This window comes from Electrophorus electricus, chromosome 1, assembly GCF_041902795.1.
Source record: "Electrophorus electricus isolate QZ-2024a chromosome 1, ASM4190279v1, whole genome shotgun sequence".
NCBI classification, from domain to species: domain Eukaryota; kingdom Metazoa; phylum Chordata; class Actinopteri; order Gymnotiformes; family Gymnotidae; genus Electrophorus; species Electrophorus electricus.
The window spans coordinates 3,216,555-3,233,832 of NC_137497.1; the positions used below are offsets into that span (position 1 = coordinate 3,216,555).

General features: G+C 41.5%; 1 long non-coding RNA gene across 6 annotated transcripts; it reads left to right on the forward strand.

Annotated features, from left to right (window-relative positions):
• The first annotated feature begins 6,960 nt into the window (after positions 1 to 6,960).
• On the forward strand, positions 6,961 to 15,860 carry LOC145658999 (uncharacterized). Of its 6 annotated transcripts, none has more exons than XR_014124940.1 (6): positions 6,962 to 7,299; positions 7,627 to 7,729; positions 7,971 to 8,138; positions 8,353 to 8,460; positions 9,225 to 13,940; positions 15,686 to 15,860. It is a non-coding gene; the product is annotated as an uncharacterized LOC145658999 (long non-coding RNA). The 6 variants fall into 6 exon arrangements; XR_014124950.1 differs by having other exon boundaries at positions 6,967 to 7,299; positions 9,225 to 11,041; positions 11,203 to 15,860; XR_014124938.1 differs by having other exon boundaries at positions 9,225 to 15,860.
• The last annotated feature ends 1,418 nt before the right edge of the window (positions 15,861 to 17,278 follow it).

A 17,278-nucleotide genomic window follows, 5' to 3' on the forward strand; every position in this document is an offset into this window, starting at 1 on the left:
GTAGGAGGTAGAGTATAGGATATATGTTGGAGTAGGAGGTAGGGTCTAGGGGATATGTTAGTGTAGGAGGTAGGGTAAAGGGGATATGTTGGTGTAGGAGGTAGGGTATAGGGAATATGTTAGTGTAGGAGGTAGAGTATAAGGGATATGTTGGTGTAGGAGGTAGGGTGTAAGGGATATTTTGGTGTAGGAGGTAGGATATAAGAAATATGTTAGTGCAGGAGGTAGGGTATTGGTAATATGTTATTGTAGGAGGTAGGGTATAGGGTATATATTAGTGTAGGAGGTAGGTTATAGGGGATTTGTTGGTGTAGGAGGTAGGGTATAGGGGATATGTTGGTGTAGGAGGTAGGGTATAGGGGCTATGTTGGTGTAGGAGGTAGGGTATAGGGGATATGTTAGTGTAGGATGTAGGGTATAGGGAATATGTTAGTGTAGGAGGTAGGGTATAGGGAATATGTTGGTGTAGGAGGTAGGGTATAGGGGATATGTTGGTGTAAGAGGTAGGTTATACGTAATATGTTAGTGTAGGAGGTAGGGTATAGGTAATATGTTAGAGTAGGCGGTAGGCTATAAGGAATATATTAGTGTAGGAGGTAGAGTATAGGGTATATGTTGGTGTAGGAGGTAGGGTCTAGGGGATATGTTAGTGTAGGAGGTAGGGTATATGGAATATAATAGTGTAGGAGGTAGAGTATAGGGGATATGTTGGTGTAGGAGGTAGTGTATAGGGGATATGTTGGTGTAGGAGGTAGGGTATAGGGGATATGTTATTGTAGGATGTAGGGTATAGGTAATATGTTAGTGTAGGAGGTAGGGTATAGGGAATATGTTAGTGTAGGAGGTAGGGTATAGGGGGTATGTTGGTGTAGGGGGTAGGGTATAGGGAATATGTTAATATTGGAGCTAGGGTAGAGGGAATATGTTAGTGTAGGAGGTAGGGTATAGGGAATATGTTAGTGCACACGGTAGGGTATAGGGAATATGTTAGTGTAGGAGGTAGGGTATTGGTAATATGTTAGAGTAGGAGGTAGGCTATAGGGAATATATTAGTGTAGGAGGTAGAGTCTAGGGTATATGTTGGTGTAGGAGGTAGGGTCTAGGGGATATGTTGGTGTAGGAGGTAGGGTAAAGGGGATATGTTGGTGTAGGAGGTAGGGTATAGGGAATATGTTAGTGTAGGAGGTAGGGTATAGGGGATATGTTGATGTAGGAGGTAGGGTATAGGGAATATGTTAGTGTACCAGGTAGGGTATAGGGAATATGTTAGTGTAGGAGGTATGGTATAGGGCATATGTTAGTGTAGGAGGTAGGGTATAGGGAATATGTTAGTGTTGGAGGTAGGGTATAGGGAATATGTTGGTGTAGGAGGTAGGGTATAGGGAATATGTTGGTGTAGGAGGTAGGGTATAGGGGATATGTTAGTGCAGGAGTTATGGTATAGGGAATATGTTAGTGTACGAGGTAGGGTATAGGGAATATGTTAGTGTAGGAGGTTGGGTATAGGTAATATGTTAGAGTAGGAGGTAGGCTATAGGGAATATATTAGTGTAGGAGGTAGAGTATAGGGTCTATGTTAGTGTACGAGGTAGGGTATAGGGAAAATGTTAGTGTAGGAGGTAGGGTATTGGTAATATGTTAGAGTAGGAGCTAGGCTATAGGGAATATATTAGTGTAGGAGGTAGAGTATAGGGTATATGTTGGAGTAGGAGGTAGGGTCTAGGGGATATGTTGGTGTAGGAGGTAGGGTATAGGGAATATAATAGTGTAGGAGGTAGAGTATAGGGGATATGTTGGTGTAGGAGGTAGTGTATAGGGGATATGTTGGTGTAGGAGGTAGGCTATAGGGGACATGTTAGTGTAGGATGTAGGGTATAGTTGAATATGTTAGTGTAGGAGGTAGGCTATAGGGAATATATTAGTGTAGGAGGTAGAGTATAGGGTATATGTTGGTGTAGGAGGTAGGGTCTAGGGGATATGTTAGTGTAGGAGGTAGGGTATAGGGAATATAATAGTGTAGGAGGTAGAGTATAGGGGATATGTTGGTGTAGGAGGTAGGGTATAGGGAATATGTTGGTGTAGGAGGTAGGGTATAGGGGATATGTTAGTGAAGGAGGTAGGGTATAGGGAATATGTTAGTGTACGAGGTAGGGTATTGGGAATATTTTAGTGTAGGAGGTAGGCTATAGGGAGTATATTAGTGTAAGAGGTAGAGTATAGGGTCTATGTTAGTGTACGTGGTAGGGTATAGGGAATATGTTAGTGTACGAGGTAGGGTATAGGTAATATATTAGAGTAGGAGGTAGGCTATAGGGAATATATTAGTGTAAGAGGTAGAGTATAGGGTTTATGTTAGTGTACGAGGTAGGGTATAGGGAATATGTTAGTTTAGGAGGTAGGGTATTGGTAAAATGTTAGAGTAGGAGCTAGGCTATAGGGAATATATTAGTGTAGGAGGTAGAGTATAGGGGATATGTTGGAGTAGGAGGTAGGGTCTAGGGGATATGTTAGTGTAGGAGGTAGGGTAAAGGGGATATGTTGGTGTAGGAGGTAGGGTATAGGGAATATGTTAGTGTAGGAGGTAGAGTATAAGGGATATGTTGGTGTAGGAGGTAGGGTGTAAGGGATATTTTGGTGTAGGAGGTAGGATATAAGAAATATGTTAGTGCAGGAGGTAGGGTATTGGTAATATGTTATTGTAGGAGGTAGGGTATAGGGTATATATTAGTGTAGGAGGTAGGTTATAGGGGATTTGTTGGTGTAGGAGGTAGGGTATAGGGGATATGTTGGTGTAGGAGGTAGGGTATAGGGGCTATGTTGGTGTAGGAGGTAGGGTATAGGGGATATGTTAGTGTAGGATGTAGGGTATAGGGAATATATTAGTGTAGGAGGTAGAGTCTAGGGTATATGTTGGTGTAGGAGGTAGGGTCTAGGGGATATGTTGGTGTAGGAGGTAGGGTAAAGGGGATATGTTGGTGTAGGAGGTAGGGTATAGGGAATATGTTAGTGTAGGAGGTAGGGTATAGGGGATATGTTGATGTAGGAGGTAGGGTATAGGGAATATGTTAGTGTACCAGGTAGGGTATAGGGAATATGTTAGTGTAGGAGGTATGGTATAGGGCATATGTTAGTGTAGGAGGTAGGGTATAGGGAATATGTTAGTGTTGGAGGTAGGGTATAGGGAATATGTTGGTGTAGGAGGTAGGGTATAGGGAATATGTTGGTGTAGGAGGTAGGTTATAGGGGATATGTTAGTGCAGGAGTTATGGTATAGGGAATATGTTAGTGTACGAGGTAGGGTATAGGGAATATGTTAGTGTAGGAGGTTGGGTATAGGTAATATGTTAGAGTAGGAGGTAGGCTATAGGGAATATATTAGTGTAGGAGGTAGAGTATAGGGTCTATGTTAGTGTACGAGGTAGGGTATAGGGAATATAATAGTGTAGGAGGTAGAGTATAGGGGATATGTTGGTGTAGGAGGTAGTGTATAGGGGATATGTTGGTGTAGGAGGTAGGCTATAGGGGACATGTTAGTGTAGGATGTAGGGTATAGGTAATATGTTAGTGTAGGAGGTAGGGTATAGGGAATATGTTAGATTAGGAGGTAGGGTATTGGGAATATATTAGTGTAGGAGGTAGGGTATAGGGAATATGTTAGTGCAGGAGGTAGGGTATAGGGAATATGTTAGTGTACGAGGTAGGGTATAGGGAATATGTTAGTTTAGGAGGTAGGGTATTGGTAATATGTTAGAGTAGGAGCTAGGCTATAGGGAATATATTAGTGTAGGAGGTAGAGTATAGAGTATATGTTGGAGTAGGAGGTAGGGTCTAGGGGATATGTTGGTGTAGGAGGTAGGGTAAAGGGGATATGTTGGTGTAGGAGGTAGGGTATTGGGAATATATTAGTGTAGGAGGTAGGGTATAGGGATATGTTGGTGTAGGAGGTAGGGTATAGGGGCTATGTTGGTGTAGGAGGTAGGGTATAGGGGATATGTTAGTGTAGGATGTAGAGTATAGTGAATATGTTAGTGTAGGAGGTAGGGTATAGGGAATATGTTAGTGTAGGAGGTAGGGTATAGGGAATATGTTGGTGTAGGAGGTAGGGTATAGGGGATATGTTGTTGTAAGAGGTAGGTTATACGTAATATGTTAGTGTAGGAGGTAGGGTATAGGTAATATGTTAGAGTAGGAGGTAGGCTATAGGGAATATATTAGTGTAGGAGGTAGAGTATAGGGTATATGTTGGTGTAGGAGGTAGGGTCTAGGGGATATGTTAGTGTAGGAGGTAGGGTATAGGGAATATAATAGTGTAGGAGGTAGAGTATAGGGGATATGTTGGTGTAGGAGGTAGTGTATAGGGGACATGTTAGTGTAGGATGCAGGGTATAGGTAATATGTTAGTGTAGGAGGTAGGGTATAGGGAATATGTTAGATTAGGAGGTAGGGTATTGGGAATATATTAGTGTAGGAGGTAGGGTATAGGGAATATGTTAGTGCAGGAGGTAGGGTATAGGGAATATGTTAGTGTACGAGGTAGGGTATAGGGAATATGTTAGTGTAGGAGGTTGGGTATAGGTAATATGTTAGAATAGGAGGTAGGCTATAGGGAATATATTAGTGTAGGAGGTAGAGTATAGGGTATATGTTAGTGTAGGAGGTAGGGTAAAGGGGATATGTTGGTGTAGGAGGTAGGGTATAGGGAATATGTTAGTGTAGGAGGTAGGGTATAGGGGATATGTTGATGTAGGAGGTAGGGTATAGGGAATATGTTAGTGTAGGAGGTAGGGTATAGGGGTTTTGTTGGTGTAGGAGGTAGGGTAATGGGAATATGTTAGTGTAGGAGGTAGGGTATAGGGAATATTTTAGTGTAGGAGGTAGGGTATAGGGAATATGTTAGTGTTGGAGGTAGGGTATAGGGAATATGTTGGTGTAGGAGGTAGGGTATAGGGAATATGTTGGTGTAGGAGGTAGGGTATAGGGGATATGTTGGTGTAGGAGGTAGGCTAGAGGTAATATGTTAGTGTAGGAGGTAGGGAATAGGTAATATATTAGTGTAGGAGGTAGGGTATATAGAATATTTTAGTGTAGGAGGTAGAGTATAGGGGATATCTTGGTGTAGGAGGTAGGGTATAAGAAATATGTTAGTGCAGGAGGTAGGGTATAGGTAATATGTTATTGTAGGAGGTAGGGTATAGGGTATATATTAGTGTAGGAGGTAGGGTATAGCGAATATGTTAGTGTAGGAGGTAGGTTATAGGGGATTTCTTGGTGTAGGAGGTAGGGTATAGGGGCTATGTTGGTGTAGGAGGTAGGGTATAGGGGATATGTTAGTGTAGGATGTAGGGTATAGGGAATATGTTAGTGCAGGAGGTAGGGTATAGGGAATATGTTAGTGCAGGAGGTAGGGTATAGGGAACATGTTAGTGTAGGAGGTAGGGTATATGGGGTATGTTGGTGTAGGAGGTAGGGTCTAGGGGATATGTTGGTGTAGGAGGTAGGGTAAAGGGGATATGTTGGTGTAGGAGGTAGGGTATAGCGAATATGTTACTGTAGGAGGTAGGGTATATGGGATATGTTGATGTAGGAGGTAGGGTATAGGGAATATGTGAGTGTACGAGGTAGGGTATAGGGGATATGTTGGTGTAGGAGGTAGGGTATAGGGAATATGTTAGTGTAGGAGGTAGGGTATAGGGCATATGTTAGTGTAGGAGGTAGGGTATAGGGAATATGTTAGTGTTGGAGGTAGGGTATAGGGAATATGTTAGTGTAGGAGGTAGGGTATAGGGGGTATGTTGGTGTAGGGGGTAGGGTATAGGGAATATGTTATTATTGGAGCTATTGTATAGGGAATATGTTAGTGTAGGAGGTAGGGTATAGGGAATATGTTAGTGTAGGAGGTAGGGTATAGGGAATATATTAGTGTAGGAGGTAGAGTATAAGGGATATGTTGGTGTAGGAGGTAGGGTAAAGGGGATATGTTGGTGTAGGAGGTAGGGAATAGGTAATATGTTAGTGCATGAGGTAGGGTATAGGTAATATGTTATTGTAGGAGGTAGGGTATATAGAATATATTAGTGTAGGAGGTAGAGTATAAGGGATATGTTGGTGTAGGAGGTAGGGTATAAGGGATATTTTGGTGTAGGAGGTAGGGTATAAGAAATATGTTAGTGCAGGAGGTAGGGTATAGGTAATATGTTATTGTAGGAGGTAGGGTATAGGGTATATATTAGTGTAGGAGGTAGGGTATAGCGAATATGTTAGTGTAGGAGGTAGGTTATAGGGGATTTCTTGGTGTAGGAGATAGGGTATAGGGGATATGTTGGTGTAGGAGGTAGGGTATAGGGGCTATGTTGGTGTAGGAGGTAGGGTATAGGGGATATGTTATTGTAGGATGTAGGGTATAGGGAATATGTTAGAGTAGGAGGTAGGGTATAGGGAATATGTTGGTTTAGGAGGTAGGGTATAGGGGATATGTTGGTGCAGGAGGTAGAGTATAGGGGATGTGTTGGTGTAGGAGGTAGGGTATAGGGGATATGTTAGTGTAGGAGGTAGGGTATAGGGGATATGTTGGTGTAGGAGGTAGGGTATAGGGGATATGTTGGTTTAGGAGGTAGGCTATAGGGGATATGTTGGTGCATGAGGTAGAGTATAGGGGTTGTGTTGGTGTAGGAGGTAGGGTATAGGGGATATGTTTGTGTAGCAGGTAGGGTCTAGGTAATATGTTAGTGCAGGAGGTAGGGTATAGGGAATATGTTAGTGCAGGAGGTAGGGTATAGGGAACATGTTAGTGTAGGAGGTAGGGTATATGGGGTATGTTGGTGTAGGAGGTAGGGTATAGGGGATATGTTGGTGTAGGAGGTAGGGTATAGGTAATATGTTAGTGCAGGAGGTAGGGTATAGGGAATATATTAGTGTAGGAGGTAGGGTATAGGTAATATGTTAATGTAGGAGGTAGGGTATAGGGAATATGTTAGTGTAGGAGGTAGGGTATAGGAAGTATAGACAGTTAGACAGACAGTTAGACAGTGAGTGGTGGGGATGGAGATTTATTCTGCCCATGTCTTTCTCTCAGGTTCTGTTCAGGCTTCAACCCAGGCATAGTTTGGGTTCTGAAAAGTGCTCACTCCTCTCCATATTAAACAGACTTTATCATCATTATCACCTGTTTGAATGATGTTTGTTTGTTTATTTGTTTGTTTGTTTAGCTCGTGCCTTTGCCGTGCTCTGCTTGTTGCTGGGAGCAGCATGGTACAGTCTGATGTCTGGAATCTCTGTGCTTGTTGTTTTTCTGCTCTGCAGGTAAGTTTGTGTGTGCATATGTGTGTTCGTGCATGTGAATGTTTATATGTTTGTTTGTGTACGTGAGTGTGTATGCGCATGTTTGTTCTGGCAACTCTGTACTCTGCATTCCTGAGTCACTACATCTCAAATCATCTCATGTCCTAGCTCCCGTGTGGGGAAAACATTTACAGGCAACACACATAAGACACAATGGGAGGAACGCACATGCAGCAATGCAGTAAGATGACAGGTGTGCTGGTAGCAGTTAGGAAGTGACAGCAGGTGTTTTGGTAACAGATGTTTTGATGACTGGAGTGTTAGTGACAGGTGTGTTGTTTTTTACAGGAGTGTGGTACTGGTACCCATTTGTCAATGAAGAACTGTTAGACACTGGGGAAAAGAATAACTATTGATCCCACGCACCTTCACACACATGTACCCTCTGGATGTGAGTACTCTCACTGCTTGAAGAGTCACTGCAGGACTGACACTACAAACGTTTATTGGATGCCCCCTATGTCCTAGAACACATACTGTTTTATACTATAGTATTTATAGAAAACCCACTATTTCAAAATTCTCTCTCTCTCTCTCTCTCTCTCTCTCTCTCTCTCTCTCTCTCTCTCTCTCTCTCTCTCTCTCTCTCTCTCTCTCTCTCTCTCTCTCTCTCTCTCTCTCTCTCTCTGCAGGCTGAGCTCAACCCTGGTAAGTGCTGGCCATTCTGTGGTTCCCAAGGTTTCCTGGTCATCGCTCTGTCCTATCCTGTCCGGATTACCTATGTTACCTTCCAATACATCCCTCGTAATGTGTCACCCACTGGACACATAAACAACAATCCAAAGGACTTCACTGTTTATGTGAGTGTTGAAACACACACACACACACACACACACACACCAACATTGCCTGAGGCTGCTGTAAAGATTGTATTATGTGTATGAATCTAATGTTCGGCATATGTATTAATGTTATGCATTATGCTGTGTGGGTATTTTAACCAAAGGTAATACATGTAGCACAAAACTGGTTTTAATTAATAGTTTTAATTAATAATTTGCCCTACCATCTCAGATAGAGCTGCTCCTTTTTAAGGGGTGTAATGTGTTCACATGAAATCGAGGAAAACTTCTTGGAACATTTCATTATGATGGAGAACCCATCCAGACCTACCAACTTCACGTAAGAAAGTTAGACAATCACTCACTAAAACACAGAAAGATGGAAACATTTACAGATCAGTTTTTATTCCAATAATTTTATAATGCTTATATAATGCTAGTAGTGTTAATATAATTAATAATGTATTAATGGTGCTAGTGTATATAATGTGTTTATATATATTTTACATATTCACACACAATATTAAAAGTATTAGTAATACTTGCTGTACATACACCTAACCTGAGTTCATTTATGGCATTTAGCTGACACTTTTAACCAAAGCAACTTACAATTCTGACTGAACACAACTTGAGCAATTGAGGGTTAAGGGTCTTGCTCAGGGCCCCAACAGTGCCAAACTGGTGGTGGTTGGACTTGAACTAGCACCTTTCTGACTAATAGTCAATTAACGTAACTGCTGAGCTACCACTGTGCCCTGAGTAGTCATGTGTGCAGTGTCTGCAGGATGAGTAGAATACTTATATGTTTCATATTATTCTGTAAACTATGGAGAGTACATATTGATGATAAAATATTGACAAAGCATTTACTGCTGCTCTTTATGTCCTCCAGAAAGTGTGTAAAGAATAATGCATCACACATGCAGTGTGTTTGTGTGCAAGCACACGTGTGTGTGTGTGTGTGTGTGTGTGTTTGGACAAGGAATGCCCTTGGTGTGCATATGTGTGTTTGTGCTGTATTATAGTGTGTAGTCCATGTTATAATGTTATATAATATTGTAGGATGTGGTGATATATTATAGTGGGGTGTGTTGTTTTCAGGAGTCTCACAGTGAGGTGTACCACCTGGTGGAACTACCGGTCTACAGTAACTAGATCTTAAATCTCTGATGTCATGCTCAAAATCCTCCACTTGCTTACTAGAGTCACTACCCACACACCTTCTTAAAGAAATCCTACCTGAAGTAATCGAATCTTTGCTAAATTTAACAAACTCCTCCTTAAATGTTGGCTGTGTTCCTAAATCATTTAAATTAGCAGTAATCAGACCACTTATCAAAAAATCTAACCTCGACTCATGTCACATGTCAAACTACAGGCCAATCTCAAACCTACCATTTATTTCCAAGATCCTAGAAAAGCTGTAGCTCAGCAGCTAAGCACATATCCGAATTGGAACCAAATGCATAAAGGATGTCAGACACTGGATGTTGAGAAACCTTCTCTCACGTAATGCTGACAAAACAGAGGTGCATCTATTAGACCCAGAGACAGCCAAGTCCTCTAATTACTCAATAAACCTCAGTGGAATCACAATCTTTTCTTCCCTAACAGTTAAACATTATTATGATTCCCAGTCTCTCGTTCGAAGCTCATGTAAATAATATTTCTAGGACTGCCTTTCTCCACTTTAGGAATATTTCAAAGATTAGGAACATGGTCTCCTCACATGATGCAGAAAAGCTAGTCCACGCATTTATCTATTCGAGATTGGATTAAATTAATGCCTTACTATTGGGCTGTACCATTAAGTGCCTATACAAGCTCCAGCTAGTTCAAAATGCAGCAGCCAGAGAACTCACTAGAACTAGAAAATTTGATCCCATCACTCCTATCTTAGCTACAATACAATGGCTCCCAGTAAAATTTCCTATTGATTATAAAATACTTCTAATTACCTACAGTGTGTCTGGCTGTGGTCCAGGAGGTGAGGGGTCTCTAATCAAATCATATAAACAAGGGCCCGAAAAGGAGCTTCACATTTTGCTGTCCCAGTTGGAATTGCTCCGTTTTGTGAACAAAATGGTTCTGACCTGAAGAAGAGTCACTTTGGAATGTTCTAGAGAGGAATTTCTTGTGCTTACACATGGTGGTAGAACTGTGCACTACAAACTGATGCAAAGCTGCTTGTCCACTCGGGTCATGCATGCTCTGCTGGCCGGGGGACTCAGGAAGAATCACCTCACTAACACCTCTACAGATGTGTGAAAAAGGTCATGCAGCCATTTGACCAAAATAAATGCCACTGTCAGAAGAGACTTTTAGTAGAAGACAGAAACACATTTATAGTACAGCAGAGCCCTGTCAATACCAGGCAGTAATAATGGAATCTAGACCAATCCCATTAGCTCTGAGTTTATAATCGAAGAACAGCATGTCAGTACATAGTATCTATACAGCTGGCTCTGTTTTGGTGTCATTTGAATGCTCTGTTGTTGCACTAGTTGTAATGTTTCCACTTGGAACAAGCGAAAGGCAGAATGCATATGCAGGGGGCAGTTTATTAACAGAGGAAAGACACAATCACTGAGGGCAAAATAACAGGGGCAAGGAGAAAACACTGAGGCAACACAATACACAAACTAAACAAACGGAAAAGCAACGGCGAACCAACGAGCATAATTAAACACGACAGAACAAACATAACTTACCAAATAACCGACAAAGTAGAAGAGCAAACACAGGGTACAAATAACCAAAACAATCATGCACTAAACAGACTCAGGTGAACATGGGACAGGGAGAACCAAAACACGGACCGGACCGAAGGAGCAGACAAGGGGCGGCGAAAACGAAACCAAGGAACAGAGCAGAGACGCAAAGGAAAACAGACACGACAGGCAACCAGGTAGTGTAAGGTAAATAGTAAATCATTTTTGGGCAGTCTGTAGTTGCTGCAGTTCTCATTTGTTCTGGAGGAAAGTGTGAGTCCCTGTAAGAAAGGGGATGGTGGAGCTCATGTGTTTGCAAGCTCCAGATGTATTTCTACTGTTTGTTTGTATTTTCTTTAACCCTCCAGCCACCCAAACAGCACTGTGATGGGAAACAACAGCGCTGGAGAAGCTCGCTCAGCTGCTGGGGCCTTCCCACCTGCTCACCGGCAAGGAGGATCTCAGAGAGCACTTCCTCACTGCTGTCTTTCCTAAATGCCCAGTCAGCTAGTTTTAAAGTTAATTATTCAAATAGAAAATAAAGATACAGAGTTCAGGATAAGTTGGAGAGAATATCTGGTCGTGTCCTGCAGGTTAACGTTAACAAGCATTATTGAAGCACCCTCCAGAGAATGTCTAACAATCACACACGAAACCCACATTTCATTATGAAAAGACACAGAATCTCTATACTCCCTTATGTTCTATGTTATTAATGTCTAATACAATGTTAGGCCTCCTTTCCCTGTAAACACTCTTTGTTTTACTTCATGTGCCACCGGATGAGTCCTCAGCCGTTTTTTGGCTTCAGTTTCATTCCTGGTTTTCTTAGTTATTTTTTGGATGCACATGTTTCTGATTAATGAAGTTGTTTGTAGGGCTGAAAGAAGGTCTGTATATATTCCACGTTTTAAAATTCAAATTCTTATATGTTGTGTCTTGTTTTGTACATTGTTGTATGTCAATAGACATACAACTCATTGACAGCTCGTAGTATCCCACAGCAGCACACCTGTGCCCTCAGCAATGGCTGCAGGTCTGGAGAACAAGCTGTTGTGGGGGCCCATACTAGTGTTAATCCAGGAGAAAGGGAGTGTGTTTGTGTGTAACTCTGTGTGTGAATGGTGATCTAATTCAATAAGAAGTACATTACAATGTAAATGTGGAAGTGATGTGCAAGCTGTTTAGAGCCAAGTGTGCAGATGTGGGTGTGAATGCATGTCTGTCCAATATTTACATCTGTTGCTGTGGTCATGTGGAGAATTCATAGTTTTTTATCCTCTACGTAGCATTTTTTATTCATGTATACATGTATGTATGTGCTTGGTATTTATATACAGGCTGGTATTTGGTGTATAATGAAGTGTTTTCATGGTTCAATACATTGTGAGTTAGTGTTTCTTTACATGCCTTCTGTGTGTTTGATGGTTATCCAGCAGCAGGGGGTATTTGGTGAGTCTCTGTATCTCCGACACTAGAGGGTCTTTTAAAAGTGTTTCTACACTTTTTTCCCAGATTTGAACATCTATTTATTATCGTTTGTCACATTCTCATTATCTCTCATGTGGACACACTAAACAAAATTACACACCACATGACCATAGAACTATAGGAATTTACCTGGCACTTTGTGGGAAATTACTAATTTGATCAAGTTGTTCATTTGTGTCTTAATGATAGACCTCTCTGGGCTGGTTTCCCAGACGTGGATTAAGTTTAGTCCTAGACTAATGGAGAACTTGAAGATCTCCACTTCATAAAAAACGTTTAGTCTAAGATAAGATTTATGTCTCCATGTCCGGGAAACGGGCCTTAAGTGCTCCAAGTCAGCAATGGCTGATTTGGAGTAGATGCAGGTATTTTGTATAAAATAACTATTGTACCACACATTCTGCATCAAGCAGTATTTCACCTAACGTCTTATTTTAGTGAATCATTTCAAAGTAAAGAGGCCTGTGTGCTTTTCATGTGTTTCAAAGCATAGAAATGTGCATATTTTGAGCATGAAGACAAGATATAACATTTTCCCCCTTTTTCTCAGTCACGTGAATGAAACTGCTATCAGCCCCGCAGAGAGACCATCTCTCACAGACTCTAAAGAAATGACTGCATGCCTGACTCCTCTGATTATCGTGTTAAGATGGTTCTCCCACTTCTTCCCCCCTCTGCAGATGCAACACCAATAGCTTGTTGCCTGTCTTGTCTGGATAGACAGCTGCATCTGCTTTTACTCCCAAAGCTATGAAGTCTTTTATTAGGGTGTTTAATTCACCTGATCATTTATGTTTTTAGAACCTGACACTACCTCAGGCATGAAGAAGAAGGTTTTTGAGAAGGTGATGCAGTTGGAGAGATTGATGGAGGAAGAGGCTCTTGTGGAACCATCTTACAAGAATCTGCAGGGCTTTGAGGGTCTGGGGTTGTGTACTGTCAGATGACCTGACCACACAGCATGAGTACTTGAGACTCATCCTGGTAGCTGTGAAGGAAACACACCACCAAATGGTGGCAGGTTATGGTGTGTCTTATGAAGAAGACATTGAAGACTGATGTGAGGATGTCTCCACACATGCCTCAACAGATGTTGAATTCTAGACTCCATCTTCCCCACTGCACTTACCAGATTCATTTGAAATCTGGATACGAGTATAATACATTTTTAAAATGACCTATTTATCCTTGTCTCATTGTAGCTAGATTGTTTGTTTGGTGCTTTATATGGGCTTTTATTTCTCTTTATAGGCTATAGGAACATTCCAAAAATGTATGCTAACTTTTGTTTATTAATCAACAGTAATTGAATTTTGTGAAGATCTGAAAAGCCCCTTCCCATGTATAGAAACAACCTTTTGTGATTTAGACACGTTTCAGAACAGGCTCTGTAAAACCGTGTGCAGGCTATTTTGGGGCTGCCTTCCTGCACCTTGTTTCACTAAATTATTTGTTTGAATTATAAACCATCTGAAGGAGTAAAAAATGGAGCCATTGGGTCAGTGAAGGTCCCTTTACACTTCCTGGAGTCATTTCACAGATTCTGCAACTCTGTGCTTCCGTCGGACAAAATTCACCACATTGTGTAGGACCTGCCAATCCTTGGACATGCAAGGTGTGTAACGTACTTCCATGGCTTACTGTTTGACATGGAGTCATTAATTACAGCAAATAATGGGAATACCAGATGGACAAATTTCATAATAGGCTACTGCTTAAGAGCCTGGACTGACGAGTGGTACTGACTCATATTACTTTAAAGTGTGATCTCAGTAGTGCATGCTGTTAGTTCTATACCAAAAACAAATGACAGTAAATCACAGAAAAACCAAACATAATTGCTTTAAAATTAAAAGCTTTATTGTGAACATGTTAATTGAGGCCAATTAGGTGTTTAAAGTTGTCTAATAAGAAATATATAAATAAATGAGCAAACAAACACATACACACAGAAAGAAAGACAGACCCCTCTTGTGGTGCCGACAGTTATATGTCATAAATGGAACAAGCAGCCCATCACTGGCTAGAAAAGGCTGGATTGAAAGACATGGAGGTGCTAATCATGGCAGCACAGGAACAAGCTCTGAATACAAGATCAATAGAAGCTGGGATGTACCATGCCAGGCAGGACCTGTAGACTGTGCAAAGCTGCCCCTGAGACAACCCAGCACATAATAGCGTTATGCAAGATGCGAACATGGAACGCCATAACCAAGTGGCAGGCATAGTATAGAGAAACATTTGTAACAAGTACAGGCTGAAAGTTACAAGGTCAAAGTAAGATAGACCCCTGAAGGTGGTGGAGAGGAACTGAGTTAAGCTCCTATGGTACTTCAGATCCAGACTGACAAAATGGTACTGGCTAACCAATCAGATATAGTGACGATGGACAAAGAGCAGAAGAGGGCCGTAGTGATAGATGTAGCAATGCTGAGTGATTGCAACATCAGGACCAAGGAACACGAAAAGCACCAAAATAAGGAAACGATTTCCAAGGCCTGAGAGAAGAGCTGGAGAAGATGTGGAAAGTGACAACAGTGGTTCCTGTGATAGGGGCTGTGACCCCCAGACTGGGTGAATAACTTCAGCCAAGAACCATAAGATTCTATCGATTCTATTAGATTCTACGCAAGCTCCTGGGCTTGAAGGAAGACGAGACTGCCCAGAGAAGGACAAGTGGGAAAATATTTATATAGAGAGGAGGAAATTCTCTCTAATAAATCATCAGAGACAAGAGCTTGCTCAGAGTGAAATCTTTCTCTGTTGAGGAGAAGTTCTGAACCTTCTGCTCATCCTTGCAAACATCACTTTTTTATAAACCATAAAATAAGCCATTTATGTTGCCAAGAATGAACAAAAGTAACATCCGTTGTCATGTTTTAACTGATAGGTTTTGAAATTATTGTCAGATCTGACCTAACATGTTTTTCTGCATCATGTTTTAAACAAAATCCTTCCAGTGCATTGAGTGAATAACTGAGTACAACTGAAGTTTAGCATAGTGAGTTGATTCTCTTATATTATATCTCTTATATAAAGATTCTCTTATACACCTTTTGTTTATTTTTTGCATGTGTGTAAATTTGGGGGCCAGTTATGGTACTTGGCTTACAATCAGAAGGTTTCCAGTTCAAGACCCACCACTTTGCGGTTTTTTTCAATGAGTGTAATTATTAATTATATAGTGTGACTAGTCACTGTTGGGCCTGAGCAAGGCCTTTAACCCTCAGTTGCTCAAGTTGTGTTCAGTCATAACTGTAAGTTGCGCTGGATAAAAGTGTCAGCTAAATGCCATAAATGTATTTGAGTATAGTATTTTATTACCTTTTATAAAATATGCTCCTTATTTCTTCATGTCAGCAGTCCCTGTCTTGGCCACCAGAGGTCCTCCTCTCTGGCATTCTGGTCCTGTCACCATGACTATCATGACTGTCTGGCAAGGAAACAGCTGCACAGACTCACAACCTATTTTGCCCTGTTGTGCCTCTACTGCTCCTGTTTGGACTAATCCTGGATCCCCCACAACTCTTATCAATAAAACTAACCTGCACATGTATCCCATTCAGCTCTTTGAATCTCATTTGTTACACTTGATTATATGTTAATCTCATAAATGAGACTAACACAATTTATGATGTGGTGATCAGTCTTACCCAGTTGTGAATTGCTTAAAAGGAGCCCATCCTTGTCCATTTTGTATCTGAGAAGGTCAGAGATTGATTGGTGCTACCACAGCGTGTGTTGGCCTGTCTGCGTTCTATGATTACCAAACCATGGTCATAAAAATGACACTACACCATTTTATGCTCTCCTGCTCTAATACACCTGAATAGTGTTATTGGCAAATAATTATCAAAACCTACTTGAGCTGAATCAGCTTGTGGGATGGTCTGTGTCGGCCACTGAGCCTCAACAGACGGGGCATCTGAGGTTAAAGCCAGCGAACCCGTCCGAGTCCTGCAGAAATGCCACTTCCAGCAGTTTTGTTCTGTGATCGTTCAAAGTCTCGTTCTGTGATCGTTTAATGTAATCAGCATCAGTGATGGTGAGGGAGAGATCTCCCTTCAGGTACTGATCATGGGACATGTGAAATCCCTCCTCTGACTGGCAGGATGTCTGGTTACACTGAGCCAGAATGTTACGTGGTTTATGGGACACAGTCCATGTGACCAGACAAGAACACGTCTGAGTGGAGGGGAAAGTAGCATCATCATGAAGATTCACCTTTACTGAAGAGGTCAATACAGGTACTGAAAGATTAAGAAAGTGGAGTTTTAAAAGGCACTAAATAACAAATATAGAATAAAAACAGAAACAACTGCATAAGAGCATAAATCAGACAATGAGACCACACCCCTTTTAGACCAGATCAGTGATGGAGGACTTTGCTGCCTTGAAGCCGGACTGCTTTCCATTATGCTTTCCTACTCCTGTAACCCCAATATTACTGCATTCATTTTGGAAATGGCCAAAGCTCTACACATTCTGGCAAGACATCTTTGAGACCTTCTCTAGGATAGTCACAATTTAAATGGAAAGAACCCATTCCACCCACATACAGTCACTGGATCAGGGAAGTCATGTCCCATCCACATACCATGGAGAAGATTAGCTATGCTTTCAAAAAGTCTATGAGAATACTATTTGGCAACCTTTGTTGAGAACATGGAAACTGACAGCATGATGATATTGTTCAGTTGACTCGAACCCACGTCAGCTAGGTGATGACACCGACAGCCTACTGGGTGAGCAACCATGCTCTAGTTATGTTGAGCCCGTGAGCAGAACAGTTAGATCTTGTAATAGGTAAAACGAGGAAAAAACTGAACCACAACACCAAGCATGGAAAATGGGAGAACAAAGGACAGCGCAGGAAGAATGGCATCCCCAATACACTGGGGAAAACCAAACTAAAACTTCCCAAACAAAAGCAGAAACCTGGAGGAACTTTAA